Source organism: Larus michahellis, chromosome 10 (genome assembly GCF_964199755.1).
Source record: "Larus michahellis chromosome 10, bLarMic1.1, whole genome shotgun sequence".
NCBI classification, from domain to species: Eukaryota; Metazoa; Chordata; class Aves; order Charadriiformes; family Laridae; genus Larus; species Larus michahellis.
This window is the reverse complement of record NC_133905.1, coordinates 5,371,945-5,389,502: the sequence shown is the minus strand read 5'-3', so window position 1 is coordinate 5,389,502 and position 17,558 is coordinate 5,371,945. Positions and strand designations below refer to the sequence as shown.

The 17,558-nt window shown below is 46.4% G+C and overlaps 1 protein-coding gene across 2 annotated transcripts in view; it reads left to right on the top strand.

Annotated features, from left to right (window-relative positions):
• GRIP2 (glutamate receptor interacting protein 2) overlaps positions 1-17,558 on the top strand; it is a 295,620-nt gene that overhangs the window by 144,289 nt on the left and 133,773 nt on the right. The gene's annotated exons all lie outside the window — the stretch shown is intronic.

Genomic DNA, 17,558 nt, shown 5'->3' with positions numbered 1-17,558 from the left:
GCTGGATAAATGTGAGTAATTATGCAAGTCCGGGAAAGTCAAGGATCTTTCCTACAGACTGCATAGATATTTAGCGTTTCTCATAGACGCAGATATTATTTGCTGTGTGCATTAGCTATTTCTAATCTTTGAAACGAAGCCAGAATTCTTTAAGAGTCACTGCTTTTTCTGAGCTGATGCTGGCTCTTTTGCCTGAGGAGCATTTGAAATCTGCCAGAATGCATGTATTGTCGAAAACAGAAATTGAAAACCCTCTACAGGATCTGCTGCCCCTGTGAGTTATGAGCTTTCCCAAGTGATGAAGGAGAAGAAATGCCTGCCCTCGTTGTCTGCAAGAGCTGTGGATGGACAGAGGCGAAAGAAATCCTTCTCTCTCCTTCCCCCCTCCCGCCGCCACCCAAAATTCTCTCTTTGGGTGGAAAGAAGCTTTTGACACAAAGACATGCATGCATACACACACACGAGCGCTTCCGAGCCTCCCAGTGACCTGCCTGCTTCTAGCTGTCCCTCCTTCCCGGGGAGCTGGAGCTGCTGAGACACAGGAGTCGGGGGGATCCCGTCCCCAGTGTGCGGCCGTGAGACCAAATGAATAAAGTGAACAAGGTTTTGAAGATCCTTAAGAAGTCATCGAGGAGGAGGAAGAGATGGAGAGAGGAGCTGAGGGTGGAGGAGGAAGGGGAGAGCCGGGAACTCTGTGACGCGGGCGGTTTGTGCCACCTGCACCTCTGTACTGGTGGTAAGGAAACAGGAATACTCCTGCTCGCCCGGAGATAACATGCCTGTTTGATATCCGTTGCTTACGTGACAGGAGAGCTTTGTACAGCCAGCCACTGCTGTTGTGCTTTTCAAGGGCTGAAAAATAGTGGTGGGAGAAGTGGTAAGGGCAGGGAACTGGGACTCCGTGATCTCCTTTATAAACCTTCCCTTGCTCAGGAGCGCGGCGTTTTGCACGTCTGTGGAGTGGGAACAGCAGGGAGTCTTCTTTCTGGTGGGATGGTGTTCCTAAAACTGCAGGGAGGACGTATAGCTATTTGTTTGATATGTGCTGTTCCGTTTTGAGATATTTAAGCCTCAATGTATATTATGTATATTTGTGCAATACGAAAGCAATGGGAAGTGAACAAATTTAGGTTGCTGTTTTTCTGAGGGATGTTTTTGTCTGCAAAAGTGTGCTGTGGCCAAAGTTGGTCTGGACCCAGGGTCCATTATATCCATCCTTATCTTCCAACAAAACTATGCTGTGTCTGTAATATCATTGAAAATGATTCTGGTTTTAGTCTATCTATAAAAAAGCCAAATGAGAGAAGCCCAGAATGTGAAAAAGGGGCATTTACAGCGTTCACTGACATGTCCCCAGCACACTTGAACTCTTTGCCGGTGGCTGTGACCCAGCAGAGGAAAATGTGAGGGGCTGTGGACTTGGCCGTCAGGCTCAGCTTCCTTCATTCTGCATTGCCAGCGTCCAAAGGATATGAAGTGCTTATGAAACTACGCTTAAGATGAAGCTATGCTCATGTCTAATGTAGGTCACTCTTCTTTTCACTGTCACATTTGGTAGTTTGCTTGCAATAGTATTGTTGCAGCTTTTGAACATTTTACGGGCTCGCTCTTTTTCTTTCTCACCTACCGAATTCTGCTGAGCTGCGTTTCTGACCCTGTCCTGGAGCATCTGATGACCCATTCTTACAGGACCCTGGGTGGCTGGACGGCTTCATTTATACCTGGAGACCTGGGGCACAGAGATGTAACTGGACTTGCCCAGGGTCATATAGAGCGGGGCAGGGCTCGGCACTGGCCTCCGAGCTTGAGTCCCCAGCCAGGGCTATGACAAGCAACACTGGTGACTATCCTGCTCTCGGCTTCAGCGTCTACGTGAAAAACGATTTCTGGTAAAAATCTGTGTTGCAAAGGTGGTTCAGATCAAATGGCTGAGCGGTAGAAAACCAGCAAATATTCAGCTGGTACAGCTCAGATTGTCCCTTTGTGCTTCCTTCTCAAATTACACCATGGCAAATCAGGAGACCCTACCCTAGCATGTCTCGCCGTCTTTCTCTGTGACCTGGGTCAGGCCGAAAGCCAGCCAGTCTAGAGGGTGTTCAGCTGGGCAGCCCGTATCCCCGCTGGGATTGAGCCACTGGAGGATTCTTTAGCAGCCTCTTTCTTGGGACCTTCGGAGGTGTCCCTGCTTCTTTCGGTCATAAGCTATACTAAGAACAGGATATCCTTCCTAACTGGGTCTTCTTTCCTTGTAGGATTTGATTTGATTTCATTGACTCGTCTATTCATTCATTCATTTTGCTTCCAGTTGCTGAGACTTTCTCCTGTCTGACCTCCTCAGGTAGTTCAACAATCTGAGACGTGTTTTTGCCACCATTTTTTCCAGGGAAACATACTCAAATATTTTTCCTTAATCTTTTCATTATATCTCTTACATCATCTTTAGTTAGAAATTGATCAACAGAGAAGAAAGGAAACTAAAAGCTGAAAATATTTGGGTATCAGAAAACAAGGAGGGAGTGGGAAATGTTAGCTAGCCCTAAATTGACGGTTATTATTATTGTTAACCCTGTCTGTATTTTACTTTATCTTTTTAATAGACAGTTGTCAGCTGAGAAATTTCACACCGAGCCCTGAGCTTTCCTGCTGCCTGGGAACGTGGTCCCATCGGGGTGGAGTTTTAAATTCAGTCCACATCATTCTAACCATTTGATAAGCTTTTGGGTGCTGACCTGAGAGACTGAGTGCTTCAGTTATTTTTTTTATTTATTTGGTTATTCCTTTTATCAAAAGAAGGATGCAGATCTTTTGAACCTGTATTTAATGCCAACCCGTATGGGCAATACTGGTTAGGTGGCCTGGGTCCATCTCAGCTGGATGTATGGAGTGGACCTCTCCCTCTGAGCTACGGGTCCAGGCTGCTTAGCAGGGAAAGGAGAGGAATTGGTGCCTCTCAACCCAAAATAGACATCTCAAACCCACAGGATGAATTCTCTGGAAAGCCTGTTCCTCTCTGTTGACTGTAAGGGAAGTGTAAGTGACTGGCTCAGGTGAAGATGTCTCTTGTGGGCTGACTTCTGTGTGGCTTGTAGGGTTTTTGGGGCGTGAGTATGTGACTAAGAAAGTTTTGGCCTTAACTGCCTGGATGTGCTTTAGGTGAAGAGCCCCTCTTTCACAGTCTTTGCTGCTCTGTAACAGTTTGTTAGCCTGAGGCTTTGTAAAAAGCTAAACGGATGGCTTTTTTTCCCTCAATGCAAGATAGGCAGTGGGTTGATGCCCCTTCTGCCATCTAGACAACAGCAATAGAGATGGATTGCCAGGAAAAAAAAGCATCAGTTAAGGCAAATGGGGAGAAAAATAGTGCATTCCTTCAGTCGAGTTCTCTGCCGGCAGTTATTCCAGCCAGTTATATCTCCACAATAAAATGCAAATGAATGCAATCATTTATTTTGCAGCCTGGAGGCCTAGTGGTATGAAAAGATAAGAGAGCATTTTCCATTGTTCATATGGTGGAGGTGGCTCTTCTGTGTCTGCTACTGTCTCTCTGATACCTTGGCAGCATCTAAATGTTGCCTTTATTATTAAAAACACATATAGGGGAGTCTAATATCTTAAACAGATTAGCATGGTGTTTACAGAAGCGTCAGCCAGCCCCCGCTCCCCGCAGGCTCTTGGCATTCATGTGCCGCCTTCAGGAGCGGTGCACAGAAAGCAGAAATGCCATCAGCGGGCCCAAGGACTGGTAAAAAAGCAGTTTGTGCAAAGACAGAAGGCGAGGAGCGATGGGCCTGTAACGTGTGCGGTGGCTGATGGACAGGGGGACGAGCAGGACTGAGGGATGCTGGCGAGCTGCTCCTCCGGAGGCTGGAGAAGGGGGAACAAAGGGAGGGTGGCAAAAAATAGGACACAGCGGTGGCATTGGGATAATCTCTGATCGTATTTAGGCATGTTTAATTGGCCTGTCAGTTTTTCACGTTTCATGCGTTTTCATAAGACCTCCTCCTGTAGCTCTTCAGACTTCCTCGTGGACAGTCTCTCCGGATTCCTTTGCATTGTTCCCCCCCCTCCACCCCCCATTTCAAAGCAGCGCTGAGTTGCCCGGCTTTATGGTGTCTAAGCAGAAAAACAGATTCGGGAATGGGGCTGTTTGGGAAAATCTCGCGTTATCCTCAACAGAGGGAGAGGTTTGATGCGGGAGGGAGAACTGTTGGTGAATCAAATGCTCTCTTTGCAGTGGACTCGGACTCTGGGTATAAACTCGCATCCCAGTTGTGTGTAATTCTATGGGGAATTTAAATCTATACTGGAGATTGTTTTGCGGTTTTGTGTTTTGGTTTTTTCCTACTGGTCCCTCTGAAAGCTGAGATACATTTCCTCTTCTGATTTTCCGCGCAGTATTGGCTACCTTATAAACACAGAGCTACTCAACTTCTAGGCTAAATAAATACATTCAAAGAGATGTTGCTCAGCCTTTAAGATCATCCGTGTTAAAGTCCTACCCTTCCATTGCCAAGTGATGCCAGACATAGTTACTTCATCCGCCCACAAGAAATCCCCCAGGCACATAATTAAAACCAAACCATCCTTGTAAAGCCACTGGCTGAGCTCCCCAGAACTGTTCCCTGCATTTCTCCTGGCTTTGAAGTTCATGAGAGCTGGGGCTTGGAGGGATGTGAGGACCCACAGAGACACAGCCCTGGCAGCCAAAGGAGATCAGGAGCTGTAGTGATGGCTGACAGGCTCCTCTCAGAGGTAGTCTTGTTCCACCTGATCCCTGGGGTGAAAGCAAACATCTTCAGAAAGGTGCCTGGCCCCGAGTGGGACCATGTCAACAAAAGGGCACAAGACTACGTGGCCAGGCTGTCCAAAGGGTTTGGGTGCTTTAAGTGCCTCTGAGCCTGATGAACCTCAATAGCCTTTCTGAAGTGTCTCATCAGGATTTGGGAGCTGGTGCTCTGGACACGGTGGGACAAAGCTCATGGGAAGCCGGAGTGGTCTCCCAGGGAAGGAGATGGAAGAGCTGCAGGTGGTGGTGGTGGAGGCCAGGGATGGGCATCTCCCCCTCGCCTGCTCTGAAGGAGGCACCTGTACCTCATGCCAGCACAAGAACAGCTGCCAAAAGGCCCTCTGTGTCCCATCAGCGGGGCTGTTTTCGCATGGCTTTTATGCATTTTGTGATGACAATTTGGTTTCTGCAATTTATGGTCCTGCAGGGCTGTCTCCTCTGTTTATATCCCATGGGTGTCATTGTACAGCAGTAAATCATTGCAAAGCTGATAGTTTAGTTTCCAGCAATAAATTCAGATGCTGGAAAAAGACATTTGTGTATTCCTGTGCCTCTCTTCTTTGAATGTGGCTGTTCTTAGGCCTCAGTGTAACCCCCAGTGCGAAGATGTTTTTTTGGTAAAAGCAGTGATAACGAAAATAATGTCTGGAGAAACCTTGAAATAAATGCTTGCCATTTTTATGTGGGAACGCAGGAGGTGAAGTGATCGTGACAAGGCTGTACATCAGGGAAGGAGGAGAGACAGGAAAGGGAAAAAGGCTCTTTTGGCAGAGCATCAATACCCGGCTGGGTGTACGCGTGCTGCACTGTTTGGTGCTGGTCGCGGCACTGTGCTGGGGCGCAGCAGTCGAGCAGCTGAGGTCGAAACCGCTGCAGGGTCCTGGGACAATGCTGAGAGCGGGCACCAAGGCCTGTTCTGCTAATGGGGACGGTATTGTTGCTGGTGGAAAGGGGAAATCCTGAGAGCGGGACTTAACGTGTGGCTCTGAAGAAGTCAGTGTTACGGCATCGAGGTACATATACTTGTAGATAAAGGCAAAGGATCCTGAGAAAAGGTACAGGCTGTAGACCCTAATAATCTTCTCTATGCCTGTGCCTAATGGTAGTGAGCGTACTGTAAATGAAGCAGTTATTAGCAGTTATGCTCATATCACAAGATATAAACCAGTCTACTGAGCTAGAAAGAGCTGCCCTTTTTCAACCTTTCGAAGTGATTTCCCTCGTGGTGACCAGCAGAAGGAGAAAGCTGTATTTCCGAAGAGGAGCCTGGTGCCCTTTCAAAGCCCCGGCATCTCCGATATCCCTCTTTGCTAAGGGGGTCACAAAGCTCCATTATTTATAGCTCCTCCCGGGCACCCCACTTGCACGTCCTGCAGTGGCTGTGGAAAGGGGATTGCTGGTGTACACTGGAGATTCAAAGGTGACTAAAAGCTCACAAATGGTTATGGGATCTCTAACTTCCAGCAAAGACAATCGTACAGAAAAAGCTTTTGATCAAACAGAATCAACCCATTGTAACCAAACATAAATTTTGCTGTGAAAATATTCTGTTTCAACTTTTTCAGCAGTTAAAGCCTTCTTCATCTGGACTGTTTGGTGCTAGAAATTAATTAGCTGATAATATCCTCTTTAGAATAAAGACAAATGTTTTCATGTCTTTGCTGAAGGCTAATATTTGCAAAAAGAAAAAGTAGATGAGTTCCGTAAATCTCAGTAATCTTGCCCTGATCAATAGAATTCCTTACTGTTAAACTTTCCATGAATTTCTGTGCACCTCTTTCTCATCTTTCATATAACGCGAAGTGCTGGAGAGTGGTTAAATGAAAGCTGCAGCTTTCAGAGGATTGGAGTGATCAGATTCAGTCCAGCCCTTCCATCTTGGGGTCACCTGTAACAAACGCTGTGGAAGTGGATAAGAGGGAAAATGCGTAATGGGTCAGGTGGCCTTTTTCTTCAAGGTCGAGTACATGAATGCTCCTATGGTTAGAGATGGCATCTACGCTTCACTTGCTTATCAAATGGTTGTAGAAGCTGGGTAGTTTAGACCCCCTTGCAGCTGGATCTTGAATTAGCCTGTGGATGAGACAAGCACAGGTGAGCCTGGAGGCCAACTGCTTGATTCCCTAGGGAAGCAGAGACGCGTGCTGAATTAACTTCTCAAAATACTCTGCAGCATTTGCTTTAAAAGATTTTTTTTTTGCAGTTTTGTAATAAAAATAAGTAAGTAAAGCCAGGCAGCACAGAAGTTTTGGAAAACTCCAGGCCCCATCTCTCCTCAGACGATCTGAAGCCCCACCAGTAGGTTGCATCAACACTGACTTTGGAGCAAAGTGTTTTCCTGCTCGTTCAGCTGATGATGGGACCAATCCGTTAATAAGGAAATGCAAATAGAGAGTGAGCGTTTTAGGCTCCCTGACTATAAAGTGCAACTTTGATACTGTTTTTAGAAATCAACATCGAATCAGGCATAGACTGAACTGTAGCCTTTTTGAAGGGCTGAGTTTGGCATTTGCTAGTTAGAGAAATGAACGTGGCAATTCTGGAATGAGGGAAATGTAGGGTAGTTGGGGTCGGAAAGTACTTCAGAAAAAGGGGTAATAATTGAGGTCTGAAGAGAGTAGACGCGGGAGTTGGAGTTCTCAAAGTCTCGCTTGGACGGCAAAAGTAAATATCTCCCTTAGTGGGAAGTATTAAATTGATGGTGAGTGCTTTTCAAAAAACCACCTGTCAGTGAGATTTCATCCAGTTTTAATTATGCCATCGTGATGATAATTACTATGATTTAGGCATTTCCAAACAAGTCTCCAGTTAATTATGGGGGCAGTTAGTTCTTGTAAGAGCGAGTGTTGGGTCACCTCTGCGATGGCGCAGCTCTGGGTCTGATAACCATAGTGGGCGGCAAATCTGCACCTCCCATCAAATGGGGTGAGAAAATCAGGCCTTGTGTGAATGGAGAAATGCTTAAAGTAGGAAAAATTAATGAGGAGTTTTCAGATGGATGTTTGCATTTGACTAGGACTGGGCTCAGCTCCCTACTCCGCTCTTGGCTCCCAATCCAAAACTGGGCACGCCACTGATGGGCAGGTTTTCTGCCAGAGTAAACTGGTGTGGCTGTTTTGCAGAGGAGAAAGCAGTGCCAGTTATATGCGGCAGTGGATGTGGTCATTAGATTTGATGGTGGACAAGGATAATTTAGCTTGATGTCCTGTAAAAACACAGGCCAAAACCTTCATCTGTGTATCCCTAGTAACTTGGACAAGACCAAGGTGAACCTTCCGGTTGGTTCTCTGGAAGGCAGACATCTGGTTTTGATTTAAGGAGACCAGAACATGGATAATGTGCGCTTTCCCTAAGTAATTTGTTCTTGTGAGTGAAACACCTTTACTGCAATTATTTTGGGAAAGGGATCTTGCCTATAACAGTTTAAAATGGAGAGAATTGTACTTCTCTTGGCCCGTTCGTTCTCTGTCTCCTCTACTGAAACTGCACTCAGTGTGACACGGGAACATTGGTACAATGCAGGCAAAATGAGCCCCCAGATGAGGTCTATATAAGCAACCATAATATTGGTGTAGTGTGTTTAATGATAATAATAAATTTCAATGTCATGGGTCCTTAAGACCTCTTGAGCACTTTGATTATTGATTAATAATCATGTAACTTGGTACTTTCAATCTTTTGCTTGAAAAACAAAGTAGATTTTTACTGGGTGCTAAGTATCAGTAACGGAAAGTCTGCCAGCACAAACACGCTACTTAAAAAGGTACATATATTTCCTAGCAGAAACAGTACTGATTCTGCACGATTATTTGAAATATCCTGATATAACATGTCTGAAATGGGGCTGTTTAATTTTAAAGCTAAGCTGCACGTTGCAGCGACTGCAGCTTTCCCGTTATCCTTTTTTGGGGCTGGGAAGAGTGATGGTGCTCTGTAAGTAACAGTTAGGTTTGTGTATTATCTTTTCAGTGTGCTCACAGTAGAAGACTGCAGCTGGCACTTAAACTGGGTAACCAGAACCTGCTCAAAAGGGAAATGGCTTTTGGCCTTTGGCATACTACCCCATCTCAGGCTGTTAGTAGCTAATTGCTTCATTAGCACAACAGCAATGTAAAATACAGTGAGAAGACTGTTGGGAGTACGTACATGAAGGGGTAGCGTGACCCCCGCCTAGGCTAGCGTCTGCAGTCAGCGTTTGCAAGAGGCTTTCGCTCTTCTAAGCAAATTGGCAGTCAGAGTGAGTGGCAGTACAGCACATGGAGATAAGACTGTTTTAATTTCTTGCTTCAGGAGGCTCAGCTGTCTCCTTGGAAAGACTGGTGCCTTGTCCATGGATTTGCAGATTGAGCAAACATACCGTACCGTTTAATTATTAAAGAACGGCTTCAGCATTTCGTGGCAAAATAGACGATGGTCTTAGGCTGAATCCCGGCAACAGTGTTCCACCTGTAAGACCATGCTTATTACCATGGGCAACAGGCAGTAACGCTTTGGTCACTACTCTTTGGGATAATACAGCTCTCATAACCCAATTTCCAAATGTATACAGTGTTTTCTTGCAATTAAATAGCTGCCGTTATTTACTACTATTGCAGCAGCATTTCTGAGTAGGGACCTGGCTTGTCTTATGCTCTGTTGTGCAGAAGCAGGAAAAAAAAGATGGGCTGATCACCAAGCACCTGAGCTTTTGGTTTGCTGAGGATGTTGATAAGACTGCAGCATCGCCACTGAAATGCTACCAGGGAAAAATATAAGAACTCTTTTACACGTGAATTGTTGAGATGTTCCTGTTAACTGATAAAGTAATGACAGTAGGAGGAGGGATGCGTAAGTATTACCTAGGACTCAAGTTTAGAAGCTTAAAGAAGGAACATAGATGTGAATGTTTAAATTAGTTTCCTTCTTAGCTTTGGGACGTAATCCAAATGCCATTCACCCACTTGAATTGCAGAAAAGTGCCCATAAAATCCTACACATTCAGCTTTCCTGCCAACCTGGGGTGTGAATTATGGAGAGGACAACTAGGAAGACATCATCAACACATAACTTTCACCCCTAGCCCTTTGCTTGTCTTGAAATCATCTTCCTTGAATTCCTGTCTCAGTCTACTCTAGATACAAACCATTAACGTCTCAGTGGCTTGGGCTGGAGGTGCAGTCCCAATGAGTGTTGCTTTTGAAACTGGGAGCCCGGTGCTTACACATGGCCGCATTCATGGTCTCAGCAAATGTGATGGTGAGAACTGGGCATTCCTCCAAAGAGCCTCTTGCTGGTTTCTTGCAGCTGATGCTACAGAGGGTCGAGGGTCTGGAGAAGTTCTAATTCAGGAAAATAAATGCGTATAGCTGAAAATTAAACATGGCATTTCTTAAGACGTGGCCTTCTGTGAAGCTGGTGAGTTTGTAAAAGGTTGCAGAGGATGTTCGGAGCATGTGTCAGAGAAGTCACCCGTGGATGCGGAAACTAAGAAAGGGCTTTCAGAATCCTGAGGGTGAAGGTTAATGACTGAAGCCTGTTTGTCTACTTGGCTGAACAGAGTTTCATGACAGACTGTCACCTTCATAAGTTATTGTCAGGGTAATTAGACCTAATAGTGCCACATCAAACTTGCCCCCTGATGTTACTCCATTGGAGGCTGTGGCACTGCACAGGGGAAGGCTGTAGCCATGCTAATTAGGACCAGGCAATGTACCAAGCATAATTTAGACCAGTTCCTTTGGGGAATTGTCTACTAATCGAGCATGATTTCAATGAAACCCTTCATCGTTCATGCTGTCACCGGGATCATTTATTAAGGGTAATCGGTTAAAGCCGTACAGGTGTCGGTGTGGGCAGAGCATCTTCTCTCAAACTTTTGCTATTGACAGTGTCAACAGACGAGGAGAAACGAGCTCAGCCTGGCTTTGCCGAGCTGTCAGTTTGACTCCCTGTCCCAAACTAACAGCACTTGTTAGCAGCATATTTCATTTAACAGGCACCAGGAGGCAATAAACTTGGAACCTGGGGTCTGTTCGGTCGTCCTGGGGAGGGGTGAGCACCCCCTGGCTACCCTGGTGCTGCTCCGCTTTACACAGAGGACACCGGTATTTCTGCGGGAATTCACACATCAGGAAGGAGAGCTTCATCGGTAACACACGGCATCCCAGGAGTCTATGGGATATCCGAGTTTTATAGATCAGCTCATCCTGAGTTTGGTTCAAGGCATTACTGTATTGAATTGGTTGTTTCAGCATTGATCTGAATTGCTTATCTAAGGCAGACTTTTTGTCTCCAAATGCTTTAATGCCACATTTGGCTGATGTTATTTGCTTCTGTGGCTCTCAAAGAGCTCCCAAACTCTTAGGGGGAGGTCTGTTGTCTGCTAATTGCAATGGCTTGTCTTAACATGTGCTATGGAATGAATATTTTTGAGAGAAACCTTCAATCTGTTTGTTAAAATCTCGCCCTTGGTAAACAGATTTTGTTGGATAACTCTGTCCAGTAAAAATATGACAAAGTGCTGTAGTAAAAGAAGGCAGGTTGTTTCATACCTTTTGTTACTGAAATTATTGCAATTGGAAATCACTCATATGCTGTTTATAGAGCAAAACCATCTGTAGTGAACTTTGTTTATTTTGCTTTCCTTTTAAATGGGAGACGCGCACTGGTTACCCATTTTAATGTACTCTGATCCATGGTAATGATAAAGAGCCTGTTAGCCCAGTATCTAGTAATATCTGTTTTTACCTTTTGCAGACAATGTGCAAATACAAAACGAAAAGAAAAAAAAAAAGGCTGCCTTTCCATAGAAATCTGTCCCCAGAACCCGTTTTATGGGTCTGTCCACTGACTGTACTTGTAGTCATACAGAATTGAAGCGTATGTAAAGTAAGGTTGGAATATCCTTTAAACCAGTGAAGTGAAGATGAAAATAATCTGAACAAATTCACAAAGGCAATATTATCAGTATTTGTAACATTGACGCATTCGACCATAACTGTACCTGTTAGTAAGGAAATACTGCCATTTAAAATAAATTTTAGTACAGTGTGTAGTTTTCAGGATATCTATTAGACACGCGGGATTTTGCATTATTATTCCTGAGGAAGGAAACAAACTGTATGGCAACTTCAAGGAAAAAAAAGACCTAATTTAATGTGAGCTCTGCTTCGAGTAGTTTCTCCTCCTTTAATTTTGTTCTGGTACATATTTTTAAATGTTTACATGAATAGAAGACTTTCTTCCTTACCATTTCTTCGCAGTTTGCTATTATAGAAAAAGTGTAATCATTGCCAGACAGATAAACGCAGCAGTCCATACATACATTCTGAATACTGTATATTCATTAATCACACAGCGTTTTGCTTTATTTTTCTCATACTCAGTGTATATCTATTTTCATTATCCTCTTGCATTATTAGCAATGGATTCTATGGCTTGGCAGAGCCGCTTCAAATACTAGACATGATAAATGGTAATAGATTTCCCATTATACGAATGCTTTTTTATCCTCTTAGTTTAATTGCTGCATTTCTCACTCCTCCTATTGTGCGCTCTTGATGACCGGCGTCCCCACAGCCATTTCCTTAGCTGAAATGAGGGTTAGATTTATATGGGGGAGAGCTGAAAACACACTTGTTTCAGTATCAAAGAGGAACAGCTGTGTTTTGTTTGCAACTGGAATTTCCTCTGTGGTAAAACCAATTGTCTTGGGACATCCAGGCAATTCCTCTGGCTAAAGAAGTTCTCCGAGCCTCGCAGAGGAGAGTAAACTGGATCTCAATATTCAGCTTTATGTCTGAATGTGCTTAAAATCCTAGTGATGAACCTAGACAGAAGAAATGGCACAGTTCCTCTAGTCTTAGTGTGTAGACTGGTGCTTCAGCATCGCGAAAGCAGGCAAAATCTGGCGCAAAACGATATTTTGGTTGGGAAAACTATAATTTCCTCTGCTACAGCTCCAGCAAAATTCATTGGAGATTCACGCGCTCAGTAGCGGTGAGAGGAGAAAAAGCAACCGGGACGGAGCAAGCAGCTGTGCGTGGGGAGCTGGGGATCAGCTCTCGGGCTGTCTCAGAAATTGAGCGTTTGGGGCTCTGTGATCTGATCGGGCCCCTCGGGCTCTCGCAGCTCTGGCAGAAGCAGGAGGAGAAGCCCTGTTGCCTGGCCCCATCCCTCAGCCCCACGTGCATGTTTCTGACGCAATGCAAACACGGCCGTGCTTTTCATCTTCTGTACAAGGCTTTAAATACATACGTTACATCTAAATTTATCTATACTTAATATACATGTACACACCTGTCAATGCTTTCAACTCAATATTTTAAGGAAAACAAGACGGAGTCAAGAAGAAAATCTCCAGTGCTGCTACGTGAAGATTGATCTCTAAAGCACCGAAGGTTTATTGAGTGTTGAGGGTCTGTAATTGGAAGTCTTGAATTTGAAATTCGGTGTTAGCTCCTCTGGGATCGCCGTTTGTGCTGTGCTGCTAATGCTGCCACACGCTCAGAGCAGCTCTCTTTTAGCCCTTTCCTTGCTGGAAAGCTTTCTGGGTCTGTCTGTGTTACGGTTTCCTTTGCTTCCAAACTTACACCAAACTTGAATTTACCGAACTGTGCATCCGTCCTTCCAGCCTGAACAGTGGGAGGGTGACCCTGGTAATGAAGTGCAAAGACTCAGTGACAGAGCACCCTGAGATCAGGCATCAGAGGTGAATTATTCCTTATCATGTCTCTCGGGCGCCTCCTGAAAACATGCGGCGTGCCGTGTGGCTGCCTGGAGCGGTCGGTCTGTGGAAACAATTTGCGACCTCTGAAGTCATCCGTGGCATCAGCAGAAAGGTTGGCGAGAGAAGGTGCTCAGGGATTTTGTGTTAGCAAACTCCCAAATGCCCATGTATTGTGGGCAGCCTTTAGCCCTCAGATATTGACTTGGTACCGGGGATTTCTTTTATAAATTGGGAGTTTCCCCATGAGTTCCTGGAAGGCACCTTTGAGCTGCCCTGGGAACACGCTAAGAAGCGGTTGAGAACTGCTGCTGCCATCGCCTGAATCCCCCCAGAGAGGGCAGAGCGTACGGGTCTACGACCACTAACAGGTGCGGCTCAGACCTAAAAAGCGCTGCCATGGAAGGGCCCAGTACATCCCATTAGCACTGGTGCCTCTCCGGCGGCAAACTGGGGACTACACGGTCAGAGGATGGTTTGTGGAACCAGGGATACACAAACCACAGTCCTATTTTTGTTGAACGCAGAGAAAACTACCTGTGGAGGCTCTGAAAAATTACTGTTTTGAGGCATTGTCAGGCCAAGCAAGTCCGTGTTTACCCTGGCCTAAAAAATGCAAATGAACGTGACCAAGCTTTGTGAAGACTGAATGGTAAAGCTCTGCTGTTGTTCTCTCCCAGGCATTCAAAAGTCTGGAAAATTATTCCTTTGGAAGTCTGATTTTTGGTGACAGCATGTGAGAAAAACGAGATTGATATCAGAACAGTAAGCCGAATAAAGGAACAGGTAGCGCTGTATCTCCTCAGCTAGCATCTCAAATGGCTCTTCCTTGGGCAGATTTATTACGCTGTGTATAACATATTGTATATGTATTTCACCCTCGTGTGCTGTGCACGTGTTTGACAGGGGGTAACTTGGGGACTGTAAACCGTATCTCGTCACTGTGTAACCCATAGGCTTTTGTTTTTTCATGTCCCATTAGTCACCAGACCTGGCTGGACAAAGGGACGCCTTTCTTTTAGGTGCGCCGCATCTACCCTGTCACACTGGCTTTGAGTCCTTGTACAGGTCCCTCAAACACATTTTTATCCCACAAATGAGGCCCTCTTGAGCATCACTGGTCTCTCCAGGTGGGTGCTTTGGGTCTCGCCAACACCCCAACCCGCACAGACCCTCTGGTAGTACAGCTGAAAGAAACCGCCACCGTCTCCTCCCGCAGCTCGAGCTCCTGGTGAGGGTTTGTATGGGGCTGACTTCCTGTGGGGACCCAGAGTAGTCTTGCCAAGAGTGAGGTACTCGTTTTGCCTTCCCCTAAATTCCCTGGTAATTCTGCCCAAAATAAGCCTGGTGGTTTTTATTACTCAACAACCCCTGCCAAGAACCGGCTGTATCCTGGGATGCTGCCTGGGGCTGCCCGCCGTCCTGTGCTGTATGCAACAGCTTATAAAAACAAAAGCTCTCCAGCAAGCTTTGAACGCGCAGCCCTGAACTGCCCCAAGGCTGCTCCATCCCCAGCACAAATCTCAGGGATGATCCATCATCCCACTTCTGCAAGCAGGAGGTGGGACTCGGGATACGTCACGTGTGTTGTTTGGGGAGCTGATGTTCAACAGGTGACTTGTGCGTCCCTGGGATGGTGGCTTCGCTCTCGGGTCGGCGGGATGTTGTTGATGGTTTCTGCAGACACAAAAGGTTTTTGCAGAGAAGTTTCTTGAGCAGGACTTAATGCTGCCAGGGCTGTTGCCAGCACGTAGCCCACGGCACGTGCACTGGTGCTGGGTTTTTGGTGAACTGCTCCCATAAAATCAAGGACTTTTATCTCCTTTGCGTTGGTAAGCTCTGGATTAGCTTTCTGGTGAAGTGCAAGCATGCACCCATATGTGCTAAGGAATAATGTTGCTTTGCAAATTAATATGTTAATGTAGTAATTCCCAGCCCTTAACAGCAGGAGACTGGCGATAGGTTTATAAACATCAATGAGGGATTTTACTCATCTGGACAAGAGAACAAAACAAAACAGCCCCACACTGAAAGTATCGTTGGGAAGGGTCTGTGCCTCCTCGAGCTCTGTCTTTGCCATCCTCCTCCCTGACCCTCTTCCCTCTCACTCCCTCTGTCACTACATAAAGCACAACTCCGTTTCACAGTAATCATAAATTAATTTCGAGCCGGCAGCCCCTCGCAGAGCCAGGCAGAGGTGCGGAGGGAGCAGCGGCACAGAGCCATGTGAGCGGAGCGCTGGAGGCTGCGGTCGGGGAAGATGTTTGCTGTTTCGCTCAAGTGCCGGCTCGGGGTGGTGAGACGGAGGAATAAAGGTACGGTGAGAGCGGAGCGGCTCGCTCCTGCCTGCGAGAGGGACTTGGAGGGGACTCACTTGAATGTTTACTTTTCCTTAGCTGGGCAGGAAGAAAAAAGCTACGTGGTCTGTGATTGATTTTCACCCTCGGTATGCATTGGTGGGGGGGAAGCAGGATTATTTTACTTTCTTGCGTGTTGTGTATTTTTCAGAGGTTGGATTTCTTTTTTTCTGGTTGACTCTCTGGATTTTTATTCTGTCGCTTTGCCACGGTTATTATTGCAGTAAAGCAGATTGAGGTGAGCCTCAGAATCTCACAAGGTTTCCCTCCTCCCATGCAGGAGCTGTTACTTTGCAGGGAGAGGCACTTGGGTGTTTGCCCGGACTCCACGGAACTGTTTGAGAGTCCCGATGTCTGTCCCACCCCCACGCTCCTTCCAGGAGGGGAGTGGGTTGATAGGATGAGAAACCTGTGAGGATAACAGGCAGAAAATCAACTTTGAGAAGAATTGAGAAGCAGTAGTATTTTAAGTGTATCTCAGAGTAGGTTAATCTGAGACAGGACAGAGTTTCTGAGAATCCTGCAGTGTTGCATGGGATGAGAAATAAAGATGTTTTTTGTGCCAGACGGTGATCCCCGCGTCCCTCGCCCTTGGTTTATTTGTGGGAGTGTTAGATGGGTCTCCCAACCCGCGTGGTGGAGGTTGCTGTGGCTGCAGAGCTCCCGGCTCACAGGGTGCTCTGCAGCCGGCGCTCAGTCCTGGCGCCGTTGCCTTTGATTTCTGAAAGGTTTGCATTTTAGTGGTGCCCGGAGCCCTTGCTAACCGCTGGGAGCTTTGTTCCCGTGTGCAAGCCCTTACTGCTGGCGGCACTCCTGCAGCAGATCAAAGTCTTTTGACGTAAACGAAGACGACCTGCGTTTTTATAGGAACCTCTAAAGAACAACAGCTTTTAGGGACTCAGTGTAACTTGGATATTATTGATTTCAGGCTTCGCTGAATGCATAAACTCAGCTGTTAGCCTCACTTAAGGGGAGAGAGTCTGACTTGCTGGTGCAGGGATCTGTGCATTGACGCACGGGAGCTCTGTCAGGACACTGGCAGGTATGAAACTTTGGTAGCAAAGGGAAGGGCCTGAAGACAGTGAATATGTTTCTGAGGCAGGCGAGACCTTGCATCTGGGGTGAAATTCCCGTATGTGACTTGCCTAGTAAGTAAAAAAGTATTTGCTCAGGTCAAGGTTGCAATTCGATGGGACAGACCCGGGTAAAGAGCAGGAGCCTGAGGACTGCTGCACTTGACATCGCTTGCCGGCTGCTAAGAGAGCAAGGGAGCACGTGGATTATGATTGCCTCGCCGTGCTGCTTCCTCCGGTGGGCGCGCAGGCAGCGCCGAGCACGCAGGGGCATCGGCAAGACGGTCTCCGTGCTCTTTGGTTGCGCACAAGGGCACGTTCACCCTGGGGTCACCGTCCTGCTGTGGCAGCCTTGGAGCTGAGCTTATTTCAGATGTATGAGTTTGCATGTGGCGTTATTTGCCTTTGACAGCTTATGCTGATGCTTCTTTGTTTCCTCTCCCTGGTTTGGAGGCTTCACGGGCTTCTCTCTGCACTGGAAGGAATTTCACGTTCTCAGCCTAACAGGGCGGCACAGGCAGGATTTCCACTTTCTAGAGTGATGCCTGGAAGTGCTTGCATCAAAACCAGCCCTGGGGTCCTTTTTAGTGGGGAGATGCCAGGAGAAGGTCCGGTTAGTTAGTTTTTCCAGTTCTTTTCTC